Below are 19,595 nucleotides of genomic sequence, written 5' to 3'. Positions count from 1 at the left end.
ACAAGGGCAATGATTGGTGAAGAGGGCATGTGGTGGGGCTCCAGCGTGTAACGGAGGAAGATATGAAGGGAGTCGTGGGGCAGGCACAAGGCATGGGATGCTGTGGGGTGTGCTGCTATGGTCTGAGGGGGCTCCCTGGGCCAATGAGAAGACCCAGAAATGCAGCTGCCCTGCCTCCCTATCTGCAGCAGCTGAGGGGCTGAGAGGGGCTGCCCTCTCTCCTGTCTGCCCTCCTGTGCCCCCACTTCCCTTGCTGCTATCTCTCCTGCCTCTCTCTATCAACTCCTCTAGAGTGAACCTGAAAAATAAGAGACGGAACGTGAGCAAGTAGAGTACAGCAGACCAACACTGCCACTGACTAGAGAAGGGTAACTGGGTGACAAGCTCCCCAAGCCTCGTTTAACTGTAAAACCGGATCATTCTTATCTGAGGATCTCTGCACTGTACTAGAAAGATGTCACCACTGAAACCTGACATCCCAGTGTCCATTCCAGGGCTCAAATTCCTCTCCTTCCAAGTCTCTCTCTTCCTCCCTCTCCACGACACGGAGGCCTTTAGCTCCCCGGCCCTGATTCACTGTTCAGTACGTGCACCTCTCCTTGTTTAGACCCCGAAGCGTATCACATCAGCTACGCTTGTGAGCTGCTCCAGTACTCTGCCCCTTGTCCTTCTATTGTCCTAGTCTAGGGAAACCCTGAGCTTGGGATCAATCCATTTACCTCCTTTTTCTCCCCTTACAACTGGGCTCCTGGGCACCGCTAGAAAGGTCATAAACCAATCCTGCAGACTGGCAGCATCAACAAACCAAACTTACTTGAGTAGAAAACCTAAAAGAATTGGCTGGGCATGGTGGCTCACATCTGTAATCCCAGCACTTTGGGAGACCAAGGCGTGTGGATTATCTGAGGTCAGGAGTTCAAGACCAGCCTGGCCAACATGGTGAAACTCCATCTTTACTAAAAATACAAAAATTAGCCGGTTGTGGTGGTGGGCCCTTGTAATCTCAGCTATTTGGGAGGCTGAGGTAGGGGAATTGCTTGAACCCAGGAGACGGAGGTTGCAGTGAGCCAAGATGGTGCCATTGCACTCCAGCCTGGATGACAGACCAAGACTCTGTCTCAAAAAAAACAAACAACAAAAAACCTAAAAGAATCAGCTAAACTTAGAATGGATAAAATAATTTAGTGTAGCAATAGGAAACAGTCATCAGATATAATAAAAAGATCCTATTTGCAATCGTAACACAAAAGTCAACTTCTGAGCAATAAATGTAAGAGATATGTGAGAACCACAGAAGGAAAACTGTAAGTCCTTTACTAATATAAAAAGAGACAAAACCATATTCCTGGGTGGGAAGGCTCCAATGCCAACTCCTCCCAGATTTACGTGCAGGTTTAACATAATTCTAAGAAAAAAATCTCAGTCGGATGTTTCAAGATTTATCAAATGGATTCTAAAAACCCATCCAAAAGATTGATCAGGTAAACATAACACCCTCAAATTAAAAATTAGGTTTTATAGTGTATTATGGGTTTGCACTTATTACCACAGTGATATATGTATATATGAGAATCAAAACCAAGAGCAGTGCAACAGGATCCTACAGGCAGATCAACAAAGGTCCAGGTTACGGTAAAGAAAGCTTCACCTTCAAGTGGGAACACATGAGATTTGAAAATTTTCAATTTGGGAAGAAGATCCGCTTACTTTCTCTCCTCATACCATATACAAAATAAATGTTTAAAAAGGAAAAAAGGAAAATTTAGGCTGGGCATGGTGGCTCGTGTCTGTAATCCTAGCCCTTTGGGAGGCTGAGGCAGGTGGACTGCTTGAGCTCAGGAGTTCAAGAACAGCCTGGGCAACATGGAGAAACTCTGTCTCTATGAAAATACAAAAATGAGCAGAGCATGGTGGCATGTGCCTGCAGTTCCACACCATCGGAGGCTGAGGTGGGAGGACCGCTGGAGCCCAGGAGGCAGAAGCTGCTGTGAGTCATCATCACGCCACTGTCACTCCAGCCTGGATGACAGACTGACACTCTGTTTCAAATATATATGCAAGATAGGGAAACAAAAAATTGGTAAAAATTTTGTCACATATAGTAAGAAATGCGTATTTAAAAAACTCATGAAGAATCAATCAGGCTCCATAAATATGGATAAAGGACATAAACAAAAGGTTACTAAACATGGAAAAATTTAATGACAAATAGATGCACATTAAAATAACACTTTTTTTCCCACTAAAATCTGTGTATGTGTATATTTCTGTATCTATATCTTAGTGCTTGTAAAATTCTCCTGCACTGCTTTAGGAGTAAATCTGGCACAGCCTTTCTAAAAAGCAATCTACGTGTCAAAGGCCTCAAAGCTGTTTATATCTTATGACCTCAAAAAAAAAATTTTTTTTTTTTTTGCATTTTTAGTAGAGATGGGGTTTCACCATGTTGATCAGGATGGTCTCGATCTCCTGACCTCGTGATCCACCCGCCTCGGCCTCCCAAAGTGTTGGGATTACAGGCGTGAGCCACCGCGAAAAATAATCAAATGAAGACCTTTGTAAAAAGCTCTTTATTATAGTATTACTTATAAAAAGTGAGAAAAAAAAAAACCCAGAAAACGATCAAAAGTTTACGAGAGGTTTTGCTAAATGATATATTTACATAAAAGAATGTCATAGTTATCAAAATGATATCTTCTAAGAATTTTGGGACAGGTGCGGTGGGTGGTTCATGCCTGTGATCCCAGCACTTTGGAAGTCTGAGGTGGGAGGATTGCTTGAGCCCAGGAATTCAATACCAGCTTGAGCAACATAGTGAGACAGTATCTTTTTTTTTTTTTTTTTGAGACAGAGTTTCGCTTTTGTTACCCAGACTGGAGTGCAATGGCACGATCTTGGCTCACTGCAACCTCTGCCTCCTGGGTTCAAGCAATTCTCCTGCCTCAGCCTCCGAGTAGCTGGGAATACAGGTGTGCACCACCATGCCCAGCTAATTTTTGTATTTTTAGTAGAGAGACAGGGTTTTACCTTGTTGACCAGGATGGTCTCGATCTCTTGACCTCGTGATCCACCCGCCTCGGCCTCCCAAAGTGCTGGGATTATAGGCATGAGCCACCGCGCCTGGCTGACAGTGTCTTTACAATAAATAGAATAATTAGCTGGGCATGCGGCTGTGGACCCTGGCACTCGGGAGGCTGAGGTGGAAGAGTAGCTTACTCAGGAATTCTAGGCTGCAGTGAGCCGTGATCCAGCCACTGCCCTCTAGCCTGGGTGAGAGAGAAAGGCCCTGTCTCAAGAAAAAAAAAAAAAAAAGGAATTTTGTCTTATGGATGTACCATAATATATGTAACTAGTAACTAACCCTGTTGGATGTCTAAGTTGTTTCTAGTTTCCCCAGGTATCTTCCTCTTCCTTGTTCCCTATCCTCTACTGTCCATCCAGTCTTCCAAACCAGCAGTCTGGGAACTGACTTGAGATTCTCTTCCACCCCGCCAGCCTATCTTATCTTGTGCTGCTGGTCATCTAGTTCTTTTGAGTCTATCAGCTTAGAACCCAATAGATCCACCCCTTGATCCCAAGCCTACTGCTACCACTTCCAGGGCAGGTCTTATCACTCTTCATCTGGACCGTCCTAATGACTGGCCATTTACAGTAATATCTTTTTCACTGCTGAACACCCCAAAGCCCAGTACTGAAATATAAATGGTACACAAAACACAATTGTTAAATTCTATTCACTTATTCAATGAGCATTAATGAGAGCCTATGAAGGGCTGCCTCTGCCTCCCAGACCACTTTTTTTTTGTTTTTTTTTTTTGAGACAGACTCTCGCTCTGTTGCCCAGGCTGGAGTGCAGTGTGGCACAAGCTCGGATCACTGCAACCTCTGCCTCCCGGGTTCAAGCAATTCTCCTGCCTCAGCCTCCAGAGTAGCTTGGATTATAGGTGGCTGCCACCATGCTCAGCTATTTTTGTATTTTTTAGTAGAGATGGGGTTTCACCATGTTGGCCAGGCTGGTCTCAAACTCCTGACCTCAGGTGATCCACTTGCCTTGGCCTCCCAAAGTGCTGGGATTACAGGCGTGAGTCACCACACCTGGCCTCCCAAACCTCTTTCTACTCTCCTCCAGAATGATATTTCCATGTACAAATCAGATCACAACACCACTGCCTGGAGAAGAGCTGAGCCCTTTAGCCAGTAACCCATCTGTCTCTCATTTCAGTCTCAGCCCATCTGAAGCCCCCACTTGCTAATTCATGTCCCACACTTTGGCTGATGCTGCTCCTTGTCTCTAACGTCCTTCCCACTTCTATCCATATGACCCAACCATTTTCTGCATCTCCTTCAAGTCTTTCCTGGCCCCCTCCACGCCAAGGCAGAACTGACCTCTAACCTTCAAGAGGTGGTAAAATATGGATTCAGATACTTGGTCCTAGGACTTAATTTCAGCTCTGCTCACTCACCATGTGCAGATCCTGGGAAAGGAATATACCATTTCCTTATGGATAAACCAGGGATACCATGAGTATTAAGCTTACAAACTATTGTGAGAAATGAGCCATTTCAGCCTGAGTGCACATGAGCCTCACAGGGCAGGGGTTCACATCTGATTTACCTCTGTAGCCCAGGGCCTGGCTCAGCACAGGCAGCAGAGGCATCAGTGATGGTTATACTTAAGCAGACATGACCTCCACCCAAGGTCCGTGAGCAGCAGCTCTTCAGCCTCTTCTGCTGCTGCTCCTCTGGTGGACTGTCTATTCCAGCCACTCCCTCCTCTGTCTCCCATCTCTGTGGCAACATCTCTTCCTCTGGCAAACTGTCCTCCAAAGGTCAGTTCAAAAGATGGGCCCTTGTGGCAAACTTCTGTTTCAGCTCCAGTCAGGCTGAACAAGCAAACCCCAGTACCTCCTGCTCCTGGAGGGGGTGTGCTGGGACACAGTAGGAAAGGGAAGGTGGAGAAATGGCCAACGCCTGAGGCATAACTGGGGGGAAGCCCCTCTTGGTGGGCCAGGTGTGGACTGACAGGAGCAGCAGGTACCAGCCTGCACCAAGCACAGCACAGCCCCTGTCCCTTCTCCAGGCCCAGCAGACCCCAACAGCTTCCCACCTGGGGTTCCTGCCCACGCCTGCCCCGCACACACCTAAAGAAGAGGGAGAAAGCACAGGGGCTGTTCAGGAGGAGCAGGGAGAACCAGGATTGGGCATAGCTGGGGACGTGTGTGAGGAGGCTCCAGGCTGGTTTTCACAAGCGTTACTTTATTAATATCTCTTTAACTCTGACCCACTTCATAGGTACAGGTCTCAGGATGAAATGACATGTTCAAGGTCAAACAGCTGGCAAGTGGCTGCAAGTGGATTCAAACCCGAGTGTCCTGAGTCCAAAACTGCGTTCTTTCCGCCACAGCATTTACATGAGCGCTGTAGTTCCCACCTCTGGAAGGCTGAGGGGATGGGGTGTCAAAGATAAAGGAGACCTCCCCTCCAGCCTCTAAGGGAGTTCGTAGGGGTCTCTTTGGTGCCCATGTCCCATTCTTCACAGGGGACTGAGGCCAGAGAGGTGAGGGGACTTACTAGGGCACACACACAGCTGGTGAGACTCTGAGTTGGGTTTGACTTCACAACCTGGTTCTTTGCACATGAGATGCCCTCTCTGAAACAATCTCTCTTGGTGTGTTCCATACACTAAAAGTCCCTAATTTAATCACCATATGAAACCGTAGGAAATTCGCTTATTAACTCAACCCCTTTTTGATGATCTGATGGGAGCTTCAATGGGGAGAGGAAAGCTACTGCCTCTTTTCTCACCTTCACTCTTTCCTGGGAGGAGGAATGCCTGATGTGACTGCTTAGATCTGGGGATACTGAGTGTGTCACGATTAGGGGTGTGAGGTGAAAATTCTCCCCCACAAGGGCAGCCCTTCCTGACTTGCTGCCTCTGTGTGGCAGCAGGTGAGCTGGGCGGGGCCACCTCCCTGACTCACCGTGCTGAGGTCTTACTGCCCTAGGTTCTTATTCAGCCAGCGGCAGCTGAAAGTCACGTGGGACCTTGGGGGAAGGAGTCCTGTTTTAGGTCGCAAGTCCCAGGGAGCCCTGCACTGGAGGACTGGGAGCCTGACACATGGACCGGCCAGTGCTTCTTTTCTTCCTTCTTATCCGCCACTGTCCTGGTGGTTTCCCCAGAGATTTCATGGAAAGGAGAAACAGACATGGTTTGGGCATTTCTGTGTTTCCTCAGCCACAAAAACATGAAGTACCAACAAAATCTCAGCCTGTCTCCTAAAAAAAAGCTGTAACTCCTCTTCTCAGAAAAAAACGTACAGAGGCACATACACATAACATCTGTGCACCAGTGCAGAGGCTTTGGGAATGTGCAAAAGAGGCTCAATCCCAGTTCTACATTCTTTGACCCAGGGCACACTGTGTCCTCTCTTTAAGCCCAAGTTCCTTGTGCATACAATAGGGCTGACAAGACCTACTTCCCAGATAGCTGTAAGGAGCAGATGAGATGCTGTGCATTTTATAGCCTCTGGCACGGTGTCTGGGATATAGCAAGCTCAAGAAATCTTATTACGATTATAGTGAGTGTCACAAAGGCCAGGCGAGTGAAGCAGAGGGTGTGGTCAGCAACGTCAGCCACTGGAGAGGCCAGGACACATCCACACCTGTGCACGTGCATGCATTCGAATGAGAGAGCCAGTCTTTCCCTCTGGTTCCTCGCAGGGAGGTCTGCCTGCTGCTGGAGACACTGCCAGGCCTGCTGCCAGCACACAGTCCTGTTCCACAAGGCCTGTGCCTGCAAGTGTCCAAATCCGGCCCAAGGCTTCTCACATCTCATTTCCCCAATCCACATGACACAGCAGAGACCTATAAAGCCACCAGTGCTGCTGGCCTGGCATGGTCCAGCTTCTCCTCAAGGCCAGCTGTGGGCTGCATTCCTTGTCGTATCCCTCCTCCTTCAGGAATGTCCCTGCCTCAGTCAAGTCTGGACCCAGCCCCTCTGTGTGGAGCTGCCAGACTCCTGCTGATGCAACCTGTTCTGCTCTTGTCAGAACATCCAGGAGCAATGGGGAAAACATCCGGGAAGAAAGTACTTTTCCCGCCAGGCTCCTGCGAGAGTGTTTCCTGGTGCGCTCCCAGGTCTGGGAGTAGAGATTAACCAGGGCAGGCTTTCACAGCAAGAATAGGGCAGATGTGTCCACTGCTTATGCTACCTGCTGCTATTGTCTTAGGACAGGCCACCAACTCTCTTGGGGTCACTCTAACAGCCATCAGCTCTGACTGCCTCTTGCTTTCCCTTCAGTTTGTTCACGTCCCTGCACAAATCTGATCTTGAAACGCTCAGGCCTAAAATCTTCCGTGGCTTTCCATGCTCACTGCAACAGCTTGTGTTGACAATTAAGAATGTAGGTCTGACTGTGAACCTTCGTGCTTCGCGCTCCAACTACTCTAACTCTGTGCCCTGAAGCAAGTTCTTTACCCTTCAAAGTCTCATTATCCTTGCCCATAAAATGAGGGCAATAATACTAGCTCCTACTTTCTAGTGTTTTTGTGTTATGACAGTTTAAAGTCATGCATATAATACGTTTGGCACAAAGTCAGCTCTTGTTAGCTTCTTTTATTATTAGTCCTCAGGGTAAGGTCCAGGCTCCTTAACGAGACTTTGGCTTTCAAGACCCTTCACTATTGTCCTCTTCTCACCCAGCCTCATCTCCAGCCATTGCCACCATATCCATGTAGGTCCACCCCTAACATTGTTGGACCAAGGACAAAACTATAAATGGATGTATTATATACATACCACATGTCTAAAATTTAATTCTAAATATTTGAAAGTTTTGAGTCAAACTACCGAGCTGTTAAATATATTCTAGCACTCTGCAAGGCTGAGGTTGGCGGATCACTTGAGCTGACAAATTTGAGACCAGCCTGGGCGACATGGTGAAACCTCATCTCTATAGAAAATACAAAACTTAGCCAGCCATGGTGGCACGCACCTGTGGTCCCCAGCTACTTGGGAGGCTTTAGGTGGGAGGATGGCTTGAGCCCAGAAGGCAGAGGCTGCAGTGAGCCAAGACTGTATCACTGCACTCCAGCCTGGGTGATAGAGCCAGACCTTGTCTCAAATAAATAAATAAATAAACAAATAAACAAACTCATAAAATATATTCTATCCTTCCTTGAAAATGTCCTAGAAGGACAGGTTTGCATTTGGAATCCTGACCATGGAGATCTGTGCTGGATCATGGTGGTCCAGCCCACCTCCCACCCCTGGTCCCATCCCACACTCTAAGAAGTCTTGTGCAAAACCCTGTCTCTACAAAAACTAGAAATATTAGTCAGGTGTGGTGGTGCATGCCTATACCCCCAGCTACTAGGGAGACTGAGGTGGGAGGATTACCACAGCCCAGGAAGGTGAAGGCTGCAGTGAGCCGAGATCGTGCCACTACACTACAGCCTGGGCAACAGAGTAAAACCCTGTCTCAAAAAACAGAAGTCTGTGCATGTGTGTAGACTCATCACTCCACACATCCAAGTTCTGTTCACAGCCTCTGCAAATAGCCTCCTTGGGCTTAGGGTATGCACAGAGATTTATGTTCTGCCCTCGGGAAGATAGAAGTGGACTTGGCACTGTTAAGGCAGGAAACTCTGAGGTCTCCATTACCTGGTAGTGGTCTCTCAAGGCAGACGGGCCTGCGGTGGGCACACCCCTCTTGGCTCTGCATATTCCTCTTCACTCCATGGCAAAGGCCATGGCCAGAAGAGGGCCACAGTGGGGCCCAGGGCAGACGCCTCGCTCAGGTCAAAGGGCAGCACCACGCCCATGCCACAGCCCAGTTACACTATTTCTAATTCACTAAATACACCATACTCTTTGCCATTGTTGTTCTCTGTGCCCAAAACATGCATGTTTATTTGTATCCTGGAGGCCAAGAAACAAGGTGGCAGGACCCTCCTCACCAGGTGGCACCTGTACCCTTGGGCCCAGGCCCTGCTGCTCTCGCCGACACTCTCACTCCTGGTTCTGAGGTCTGGGATTCTGCCCAGTGGGCAGTCAATATTTACTGTGCTCATTCTCACTTCTCAGGTGACTGCCATTGCAGATGAGCGGAGTATGCCAAGTGTTGTCATGTGCACTGTCCTACTAGTTCTTACAACAGAACAACATGGTGCTATGAAGGGAGACTTTCATGATTCCCATTTTACAGAAGACGAAAATGAAACTCAATGATGTGAATTGTGGCAGAAGAAGGGGTTTGTTTTCAGTTCCCAACACTGAGCCAGTGCTTTACCTGCTGACCCTGCCTGCACCGAGGTTCGGGGATAGCAGCTGTGCTGGCTGGTGCAGGTGTCCACACCCTCGGCAGGCCGCTGTGCTGCTGCTTCATACTTCATCATGTGGTGAGACCATAACTCACATAAAAAAAACCTTTAGGTAATATTTGGGTTTGGCTATTGTAAACAACACTACAAAAAAAAAAAATAGCACTATGATAAAAATCTTTGTGCAGAAACTTCCTTCCTCTGGGTGATGGCTCTCAATACCAAGTTGTTTCCTTTCCAAAAAGCTGGTCCCTATTTGTACTCCAACCAGTAGCCTTTGACACATGTGGCATCACGTATGATAATTTAACACATTATTTGAAAACATAGTAGGTGATAAATGACAGCCTGTTCCCTTTACATGAGTTTCTCAGGCTGCTGGGAAGGCTAAACATATTTCTGTTGTTTCCTAGTTCTCTTCCTTCCTTTTTTGTTTTTTTGAGACGGAGTTTCGCGCTTGTTACCCAGGCTGGAGTGCAATGGCGTGATCTTGGCTCATCGCAACCTCCGCCTCCTGGGTTCAGGCAATTCTCCTGCCTCAGCCTCCTGAGTAGCTGGGATTACAGGCACACGCCACCATGCCCAGCTAATTTTTTGTATTTTTAGTAGAGATGGGGTTTCACCATGTTGACCAGGATGGTCTCGATCTCTTGACCTCATAATCCACCCGCCTCGGCCTCCCAAAGTGCTGGGATTACAGGCTTAAGCCACCGTACCCAGTCCCTAGTTCTCTTTCTTTCTGTGTGACCTGTTCAGTTTCTACAATCTGATGGGATGCTAATGGCATTCTTGTTAACTCTCATAATAACCTTTTGTCTGCCATATGTTCTAAATATGTTTGTCAAAGTTGTGTGGCAGAGTCTTTTTGTGTGTTAACTTAGTTGAAATTCTAATATGTTATCAAATTTGATTTCTTCTAGCACTTCTGTGTCTTGAAAGTTCTTTCCCTCAAGGGATTTGACGTCTATTCTCACTTTAAAATTCCCTTTGGTTGTATTTTTGTATCTCACTTTTTAGTCCATTTGGAATTTATTTTGATGTATGCTATGAGGAGAGGGTCACAAAACTTTCTGAAAGCTATATTTGGAAAAAAGCGATGAACAAAAAGAAGAGCCAGCTTGGGGCGGGCTGTGTGACGCCAACAGGCGACTGAAAGGCAGAGCACCCGGGACTATTCAGTTCTCATTTCTTTATCAAGGAGAATGATCTTGGAACTGCATAAAGAAGATCAAACACGGCTAAGAGGAAAGAGATGCCCTGGAGAGGCGAGAAGAGAGCAAAAGGATGGAAGGGTCTAAACCTAGAAGAAAGACCTTCCAGGGCAATGAAAGGAGGCAGCCTAGTTGAGAGCAAAGAGCCTGACCGTGAGGCAGGAGTTTGGAGTTAGAATCCTGACTCTCCTAGAAGGTACTGCTGCAGTCTGGGCCTCAGTTTCCACATCTGCTTATTTGCTTATGTATACCAACTATGCCTCAAACACTGCTGGAGGTGATGGGCTTATAGAGATAAACAAGGCAGTTCCTGCCCTCCCAGGGCTTGTAAGAAGAGGAGCATCTCATACATCCATGGGTAGGGGAACAGGCAGAGCATGGAGGTGTGAAACAGGAAACATACAGCTAGAGTACAGAGTCCATGCTGGGTGCTAAAAAGAGTGTCAAGAGCCGGGCACGGTGCTCACACCTGTAATCCCAGCAGCATTTTCGGAGGCTGAGGCAGGCAGATCATCTGAGGTCAGGAGTTCGAGACCAGCCTTGCCAACATGGCAAAATCCCATGTCTACTAAAAATGCAAACATTAGCCGGGCGTGGTGCCACGCACCTGTAATCCCAGCTACGTGGGAGGCTGAGGCAGGAGAATCACTTTAACCCTGGGGTGGGGGTCGGAGGTTGCAGTGAGTTGAGATCATGCCACTACACTTCAGCCTGGGTGACAGAGCAGGACTCTGTTTCAAAAAAAAAATGGCTGAGTGTGGTGGCTCTCATGCCTGTAATACCAACACTTTGGGAGGGCGAGATGGGTGGATCATGAGGTCAAGAGATCAAGACCATCCTGGCCAACATGGTGAAACCCCGTCTCTACTGGAAACACAAAAATTAGCTGGTGACGCACTTATAGTCCCAGCTACTTGGGAGGCTGAAGCAGGATAATCACTCGAACCGAGAGGCAGAGGTTGCGGTGAGCCAAGATCCCACCATTGCACTCCAGCCTGGCAACAGAACAAGACTCCATAGCAAAAAAAAAAAAAAAAACTGACAAAGACAAGGACAAGGGAAGGCTTGGAAGAGGCCAGAGCAGATCGTGGAGTTCTGTGCTATGGAGCTGGAATTTTATCCTGCAGGTCACTTGTTCTTGAACTTGAACCTCTGTGAATCATCCAGAGGGCTTATTAAAACAGACTGCTGGGCCCAACCAGAGTTTCTCATTCAGAAGCTCTAAGGTGAGTCACCCGCCCCCCGCAAAAAAAATGTACCTCTGACAGGTTGCCAGGTGATACTGACGCTGCCAGTGAGAAGAACCACTGCATCTAGAAATGGGGATCCAAAGCAGGGGAATGAAGCACCTGGACACTTTAGGAGGATTCTTTAGAATACAGATGTAGAGAATGGATTGGAAAGAGACCTGACCGGAGGCAGGAGGCAGACAGAAAGCTGCTCAAATCATCCAAGCCAGATGGATTTAGAAGGGAGAATCAGAGATTTGGAAACTGAGTAAGTTGAATAAGGAAGGCAAAGGCAGTGATGGAATCAAGGATGCTTCCCAGGTTTTTGGCCATGAGTTTTCAAAATCAGGGGCTATCCCTAGAACCTAGCACTGCGCCTGCTCACTGGATGTTTGTTGACAAACTGCTCCTTTAAAGGGAAAGCAGAGGTTGAGTCTGCCAGATTTGGAATCAGAAGGTCACTGCCAGGAGAGGGTGGCTTTGTAAGCCAGGATGGAGAGTCTGAGAAACAAACGGCAAACAGGGAGACACTGGAACAAGCGATGACTCTTCCTAGAAACCCTAGAAACTTGAAGGAGAAGAGAAGACAGGTGATCATAAGCTAAAGAGAGGGCTTTTAATTTTAAGGCGAATACATTTATAGAGTGAGAGGAGAATCCAGCAAAGACGTTAGAAAGGAGACAAAGGAACAAAGACAGTCCTGAGAAGGTGAAAGGAGATGGCATCCAGGACAGGAGAGAACTGACCGTGAACAGCAGAGGCACAGGAGGGATGGGAGAGGAGGAAAGCAGGGATGAATGGGGATGCAGGTAAGTTTTTAGATGGGAAGCAGGAAGCTGAGAGTTCTTGGCTGGTGACAACCTTTACATTCCCTGTGCAGCTGGACACACCATTTCTGTTTGGAACAGGATGGATGTACAGCAGAACTGAAGATGATGAGGGTAGAGGTCTGAGAAGATCAAGGACCAGGGACGGGACACAAGAATGGGAAGCAGCACTGACATGCTACTAAGATAACACCATGTGTTACCACCTCGGCTGTAGCTTCTCTCCCACAGGTCACATTCAATCCCTGGTCCTGGACTGGCTGAAGGTAGAGGAAAGCACTGGGAAAGGGGGCTGTCCAGTGAGTGAGACTGTGCCTGAAGAAGAGGACTCCACATGATTTGGTAATTGCTTTGGATTCGCTGAATCAATGAATCAATGGGAGGTGTTATAGTTACAATGGTTAAAGTGAGATACCTTTGGTCCAAAATGCGGCTCTACTGCTTACTACTGCTCATGGTAAGTGCCTTGTAGGGCTGTTGAGATGGCCAGCTGAGATGATGCATATAAACCACATAGTCCAGGGCCTGGCATGGAGAAGAGTTCAGTAACAGTAGCTCTTACCATCCTCACAGGCAGGTGGGAGCTGACTGATGGAGGATTCTAACCAGGAAGTATGTGGCCAGATTTATTTCTTACGAAGATCCCTGAGGCAGTGAGATCTGAGTTTGAATTAGGCTGTACCACTTAACTAGCTGTGTGACCTTACACAAGTAACTCATCCTCTCTGTGCCCTAGTTTCTTAATCTCTAGCATGGGGATAACAGTAGGGTCGTTATGAGAACTGAATGAAGTCAAGGAAAGCTGATAAACTGAAGAGCTTGATAAGTGACAGCTATGACGATGATGACAGTGATGACAGAAGGAGAGGAGAATGAAGGGAAGGAAAAGAAGCAAGGAGAGGAGGAGGGGGAGAAAGTGGTGGGAAGAGGAACAGGAGGAGAAGGAAGAATGGCAGGAAGAAAAGCAGGAGGAGGAGGAAGACTGATGGGAAGAGAAGCAGGAGGAGGACGAGGGGGAGGAGGATGAAGACTGATGGGAAGAGAAGCAGGAGGAGGAGGAAGAGTGGTGGGAAGAGGAACGGGAGGAGGAGAAAGAGTGGTGGGAAGAGAAGAGGAGGAGAAAGAGTGGTGGGAAGAGGAGGAGGAGGAGGGGGAGGAGTGGTGGGAAAACGAATGGGAGGATGAGGAAGAGTGGTGAGAAGAGGAATAGGAGGGAGAAGAATGGTGGGAAGAGGAACGGGAGGAGGGGGAAGAGTGGTGGGAAGAGGAACGGGAGAAGGACCAAGAGTGGTGGGAAGAGAAATGGGAGGAGGAGGAAGAGTGGTGGGAAGAGGAAGGGGAGGAGGAGGAAGAGTGGCGGGAAGAGAATGGGAGGAGGAGGAAGAGTGGTGGGAAGATAAAAGGGAGGAGGAAGAGTGGTGGGAAGAGGAACGAGAGGAGGAGAAAGAATGGTGGGAAGAGGAATGGGAGGAGGAGGAAGAGTGGTGGGAAGAGAAACGGGAGGAGGAGGAAGAGTGGTGGGAAGAGGAATGGGAGGAGGAGAACGAGTGGTGGGAAGAGAAGGAGGAGGAGGGGGAGGAGTGGTGGGAAAAGGAACGGGAGGAGGAGGAAGAGTGGTGAGAAGAGGAACGGGAGGAGGGAGAAGAATGGTGGGAAGAGGAACAAGAGGAGGGGGAAGAGTGGTGGGAAGAGAAACGGGAGGAGGAGGAAGAGTGGTGGGAAGAGAAACGGGAGGAGGAGGAAGAGTGGTGGGAAGAGAACAGGAGGAGAAGGAAGAGTGGTGGGAAGAGGAACTGGAGGAGGAGGAAAAGTGGTGGGAAGAGGAACTGGAGGAGGAGGAAGAGTGGTGGGAAGAGGAACTGGAAGAGGAGGAAGAGTGGTGGGAAGAGGAACGGGAGAAGGAGGAAGAGTGGCAAGAAGAGGAATGGGAGGAAGAGGAAGAGTGGCTGGAAGAGGAACAGGAGGAGGAAGAGTGGCGGGAAGAGAATGGGAGGAGGAGGAAGAGTAGCAAGAAGAGGAATGGGAGGAGGAGGAAGAGTGGTGGGAAGAGGAAGGGGAGGAGGAGAAAGAGTGATGGAAAGAGAATGGGAGGAGGAGAAAGAGTGGCAAGAAGAGAAAGAGGAGGAGGGAGAAGAGTGGCAGAAGCAGGAAGAGGAGAATGACAATGGTAATAATTATGAGGCAGTGACCAAGAGCTCAGAGAAGACTGAGAAAGAGGAGCTGAAGGAGCTCCCATTCTTGAGCATTTTGTTTGTTTTTTTTTGAGATGGAGTCTTGCTCTGTCGCCCAGGCTGGAGTGCAGAGAGCACGATCTCAGCTCACTGCAACCTCCACCTCCCGGGTTCAAGCAATTCTCCTGCCTCAGCTTCCTGAGTGGCTGGGACTATAGGTGGGTGCCACCACACCTGGCTAATTTTTTGTCTTTTTTTTTTTGAGATGGGAGTTTCGCTCGTTACCCAGGCTGGAGTGCAATGGCGCGATCTCGGCTCACCGCAACCTCCACCTCCTGGGTTCAGGCAATTCTCCTGCCTCAGCCTCCCGAGTAGCTGGGATTACAGGCACGTGCCACCATGCCCAGCTAATTTTTTTAATGTTTTTAGTAGAGATGGGGTTTCACCATGTTGACCAGGATGGTCTAAATCTCTTGACCTCGTGATCCACCCACCTCGGCCTCCCAAAGTGCTGGGATTACAGGCGCAAGTCACCACGCCCGGCCCATTTTTTGTCTTTTTAGTAGAAATGGGGTTTCACCATGCTGGCAAGGCTGGTCTCAAACTCCTGACTTCATGATCCGCCCACCTCAGCCTCCCAAAGTGCTGGGATTACAGGTGTAAGCCACCACACCTGGCCCCTCTTGAACATTTTTATCTGATGACAGAGGAGCAATGGTTAAGATGTGGCACCAGGCAGTGACATGAAGTCTCTTGGCCCTCTAGGGATAAGAGGCACAGGAGAAAGAGCTGCGGCCACTGGTAATGGCTGCAAAGGAAATGGTGGAGAATCCTCGAAGAGCGGCTCAGAGGCTTGGGAAGCTTGGGCTGGGTGGTGAATGCTGGCTCGGTAGCAGGAGGCCTGCACTGAGGTCTCCCAGGACAGACTCCACGATAAGGCTCTGTGTCCCTCTCAGGCTTGAACAGGGAACAGGTGAAGGTGCAGGTGGACATTCAATCCCCACTTTGGCCTGGTCCAATAAGGCCTTATATTTGGGGATATGGTGGCCTTGTCTACCTCATGGATTAGCCCAGCCCTGCTGCCTTTTGCCAGGAGGCTCCTTGTCTCTCCCTCCTTTAGGCCTGCAGGTGACCCCTGCTTCTGGGTCACCTCCTAGGTCAAGCCCTACAGCCTAGACAGAAAAAGGCTTCACTCCCTGGGATAACTGGGCCTTTCTAACAGCAAAATTACCACCAGTGATAAAAAATAACACTGTTTGCTAGAGACTGAGGATTTACTAAGTTCTATATGCTAGATGCTTCTAGATTTCACCTTATCTAATTTAAAAAATAAACCTGAGGCCAGGTGTGGTGGCTCACACCTGTAATCTCAGTACTTTGGGAGGCTGAGACAGGGGTATCACAAGGTCAGGGGTCTGAGACCAGCCTGACCAACATGGTCAAACCCCATCTCTACTAAAAACACACAAAAATTAGCCAGGTATGGTGGCACGTGCCTGTAATCCCAGCTACTCAGGAGGCTGAGGCAGGAGAATTGCTTGAATCCAGGAGGTGGAGGTTGCACCACTACACTCCAGCATGGGTGACAAAGCGAGACTCCATCTCAAAATAAATAAATAAAATAAAAATAACCCTGAAAGGTGTGCAATGCTACTCATCTACTGTATCAATGACACTAAATCTAAGGAGGTTAGGTGATGTGCCTGAAGGAGCCCACTAACAAGTGACAGAGTCTAAACTTAAACCCAAATCTGTGTAACCCCAAGGCCTAAGCCATTTTCCTCTCTTAAGCCATCTTGTCGTTCCAAAATCAGGGACTCAGTTTCCCTGTGCTTGAATGTGGGGCCCTGGCTGGCCTCTTGGATCCTGCCCTCCTCCCTCTCTCGCCAGGGACTGAAGTACAGCTGGAGGGTCAGTGCTGTGTCAACGCTGTCCAGAGGCCCACTCCCAGCCCTGTCCTCTCCCTTCCCCATGCTGAGCTGGGATCACCCCACACCTGCCCAGCCCAGGTCCCAGGGCCTTGCTGAATTGACAGCCAGTCAGAGGTTCTCAGCAGCGAGGCTGGTGTTCCGGTTTTAGGAGTGAGGAGGAGGAAGAGGCAGAAAAGGGAGTCGGAGGATAGTTCCCAGGGGCTTCTGTGGCCCTGGGTTACTGGGCATGCCGAGGCACAGTAGGGGAGGTGGACAGAAGCAGGAGGCTGGGGCCTGAGTGATGGGGATGGGAGGCTCTGCCTCTCACACATCCTGCCCTCTCCAGACCCCAGGGCTCCATTCTGTGGACAGTGGATGGGGTGTTTCCAGCCTTCATCCAACATCAGGAGAATGCACAGGCCACAACATCAGAGGCATTAGGCCGCATGCTCTGACACACCACCCTCACTGCGCCATGCTTGATGGAGCACACCTCCAGTTTCCTGAAGGGAGCATGGTCTCTTGGGTCTCTATACATGCTGTTCCCTTGTAATTTCTTTTGTCTACTCACTCCTAACTCTTCCTTCAGGGTCCAGCTCAGGAGTGATTCCTCCAGGAGGCCTTCCCTTGTGCCCCGCCTGCCCCAGAGCTGCATTAGGCCTTCCTCATCACAGCAGCTACAACACTGTACTATAACTCTAGCTCTGGGACTACCTCTCCCACTAGACTGTGAGCTACTTGGGTTGGGAATTGTGCTTAATTCCTCTTGGTATTCCCAGCGGCCAGTGCAGGGCCTGCAAAGAGAACACCTCACGGACACCGGAGAAATGAGTGTGTCGGAGAAAGCTGATACATCTAAGGAGGGTAGGTGATGTGCCTAAAGTAGCCCACTAATAAGTGACAAAGTCTAAACTTCTCAGAGACACCTCTGAGAAGATCTGCACTGGAACTGGAGGCGGTACCTCCATGTCCCTACCTGGCTCCACTCTTCCTCCAAGCTTCATCTTCTGTGCTGTACTCGCCCAGCAGAAGAGGACCCAATGGTGCTCTTCTGAGCTGCCCTGAGCACACAGCCTGCTGGGAACTCTTACACCTACCTGCTTGCTGGCTTGGCCATGGCTCCTGGGATCTGGGAGACAAAGGAGCTTTTTGTAATTTGGAGTGATCAGTGCCATTTTCCAGTGAGTCAGGGAACCCACATGGCGACAAGTGATGCAAAGGAGAGCTCTCAGATGGAAGAAGGCAAGGCCAGCTCTGGCACAGGCTGTTCTCTGGGTTGTCTGGCAGTCCTTTGCTACATCTCCCTCCTGCCCCCACCCTTCCCCATATCCTGTGAGGACTCCTGGGTACTAGAAAGTTACAGGCTTTAAGGCTGGGTGCAGTGCCTCACACCTATAATTCCAGCACTTTGGGGAGGCTAAGGGGTGGGGACATCACCTGAGGTCAGGAGTTCGAGACCAGCCTGGCCAACATGGTGAAACCCCCATCTCTTAAAAAAAAAAAAAAAAAAAAATTAGCTAGGCATGGTGGCGTACATCTGTAATCCTAGCTACTCAGGAGGCTGAGACAAGAGAAACACTTGAACCATGACGTGGAGGTTGCAGTGAGCCGAGATCGTGCCATTGGACTCCAGCCTGGCAACAAGAGCAAAACTCCATCTCAAAAAAAAAAAAAAAAAAAAAAGAAAGAAAAGTTATAGCCTTTAAAGACTGCTCATGTAGCAAGAGGCAGGAAGCAGCTGTGACGACTGAGGCCAAATTCCTTCTCCAGCCCTGCCCTGCTGGGCCTTGACTCCAGAACACAGAGCTGTCTCCTCTTGCCAGAATTCTGCAGGTGAGGCACCAGACAGGTGCAGGGAGCTCTCCAGCAGCCCAGAGGCTGCATGACTAGAAACATCCCAACAGGAGCAGGACAAGCTTGTGCCTAGGGCACCAGACAGTAGGGGACCTGGAGACACAGCCTCTCTCATATTTTCCTGGGTCTCAGATACCAGGGAAGTGGGCCAGAGCGTGGGTGAGGTCCTGGGAAGGCATTAGCCTTGGGCTTGGGATGGAGAAGGGCACTAAAGAAGAGGTCCCTGGGGCAGCCAAAGGGCCCGGGCAGGTCCGCTCTAAGAAATGGAGGTGGTGAGGCCATGGGCAACCCTGGCATTCCTCTGGCAGCTCATTCTGAAGGCCCAAATTATCTTAAACTTTGGAGCCACGAAAGGCCCACAGCAATTCAGAGGACTCCTCTCTGTCTCCATTCTTCCCTTCCCACTCACCCCCTCCCATCCTGGGTAGGAGTTCTTACCAATCCAAGGGTGGTCCTAGAGCCCTGGGTGTGGCCAGGATGGACACAGATGTCAGCCAGAGTGAGCCTGTGCCCGTGGCTCATCCTGCAACTCTGGTAACTTGAGTCTGCCTGCTGCCCAGGCCAGACCAGGTGCAGAGCTCCTCAGTCTTCCTGGGACAAGGCCTTGCTGTCTGCTTCCTGAGTAGCCTGAGTATAGTGAGTTCTCCGACTCCAGCTGGCTTCCTTCCTTTTCTTCTTTCTTTACTTACTCTCTTGGATGAATTGTAAGAATCTTGAATTAACTGACCTTAGTGTTCTTGGAAGGAACACGTGGTAACACCCATGACTGGCTCTGACCCACCCCTTTGGCCTGGCCTTATTTGAACTTCCTGGCTTTTCCCAATCTGCCCAGTAGAAAGCAGGAAGTGGTGTTTGAGCCAATTCTAGCTCCTTTATGGTGATTGGGCACTGAGGGGTAAAAACCAATGGGATCAAGCCCTGCCCCTTAGGAGCTCTTGATGAGGGAGAATGTGACAGGTGCCCACGGGTGGGCAGGCCCAGGTGAGACAGCAGCCCTCAGGCTCACTGGGTTCACCAGGACGGACCCTATTTCCTACCATTTCTCCCTTAAAAGTGCCTATCTGTGACCTTA

General features: G+C 49.3%; 1 protein-coding gene and 1 long non-coding RNA gene across 25 annotated transcripts in view; both read right to left on the bottom strand.

Moving 5' to 3' along the window:
• ST3GAL3 (ST3 beta-galactoside alpha-2,3-sialyltransferase 3) overlaps positions 1-19,595 on the bottom strand; it is a 238,927-nt gene that overhangs the window by 9,859 nt on the left and 209,473 nt on the right. The window contains exon 10 of one of the 24 annotated variants that reach the window (XM_078331517.1): positions 18,962-19,215. The exons of the other annotated variants lie outside the window; for them this stretch is intronic. The gene's annotated coding sequence lies outside the window, so the exon portion shown is untranslated. Of the gene's footprint in view, positions 1-18,961; positions 19,216-19,595 lie in introns of those variants that run through there. 24 annotated transcript variants of the gene reach the window in all.
• LOC144576986 (uncharacterized) lies at positions 177-19,099 on the bottom strand. The gene is made up of 3 exons (XR_013519988.1): positions 18,962-19,099; positions 17,767-17,798; positions 177-298 (listed from the first exon to the last, which is right to left on the bottom strand). It is a non-coding gene; the product is annotated as an uncharacterized LOC144576986 (long non-coding RNA).

This window comes from Callithrix jacchus, chromosome 7 (assembly GCF_049354715.1).
Source record: "Callithrix jacchus isolate 240 chromosome 7, calJac240_pri, whole genome shotgun sequence".
Classification (NCBI taxonomy): domain Eukaryota; kingdom Metazoa; phylum Chordata; class Mammalia; order Primates; family Cebidae; genus Callithrix; species Callithrix jacchus.
The sequence above is the reverse complement of the archived record's forward strand: the minus strand, read 5'-3'. Positions and strand labels throughout refer to the sequence as shown.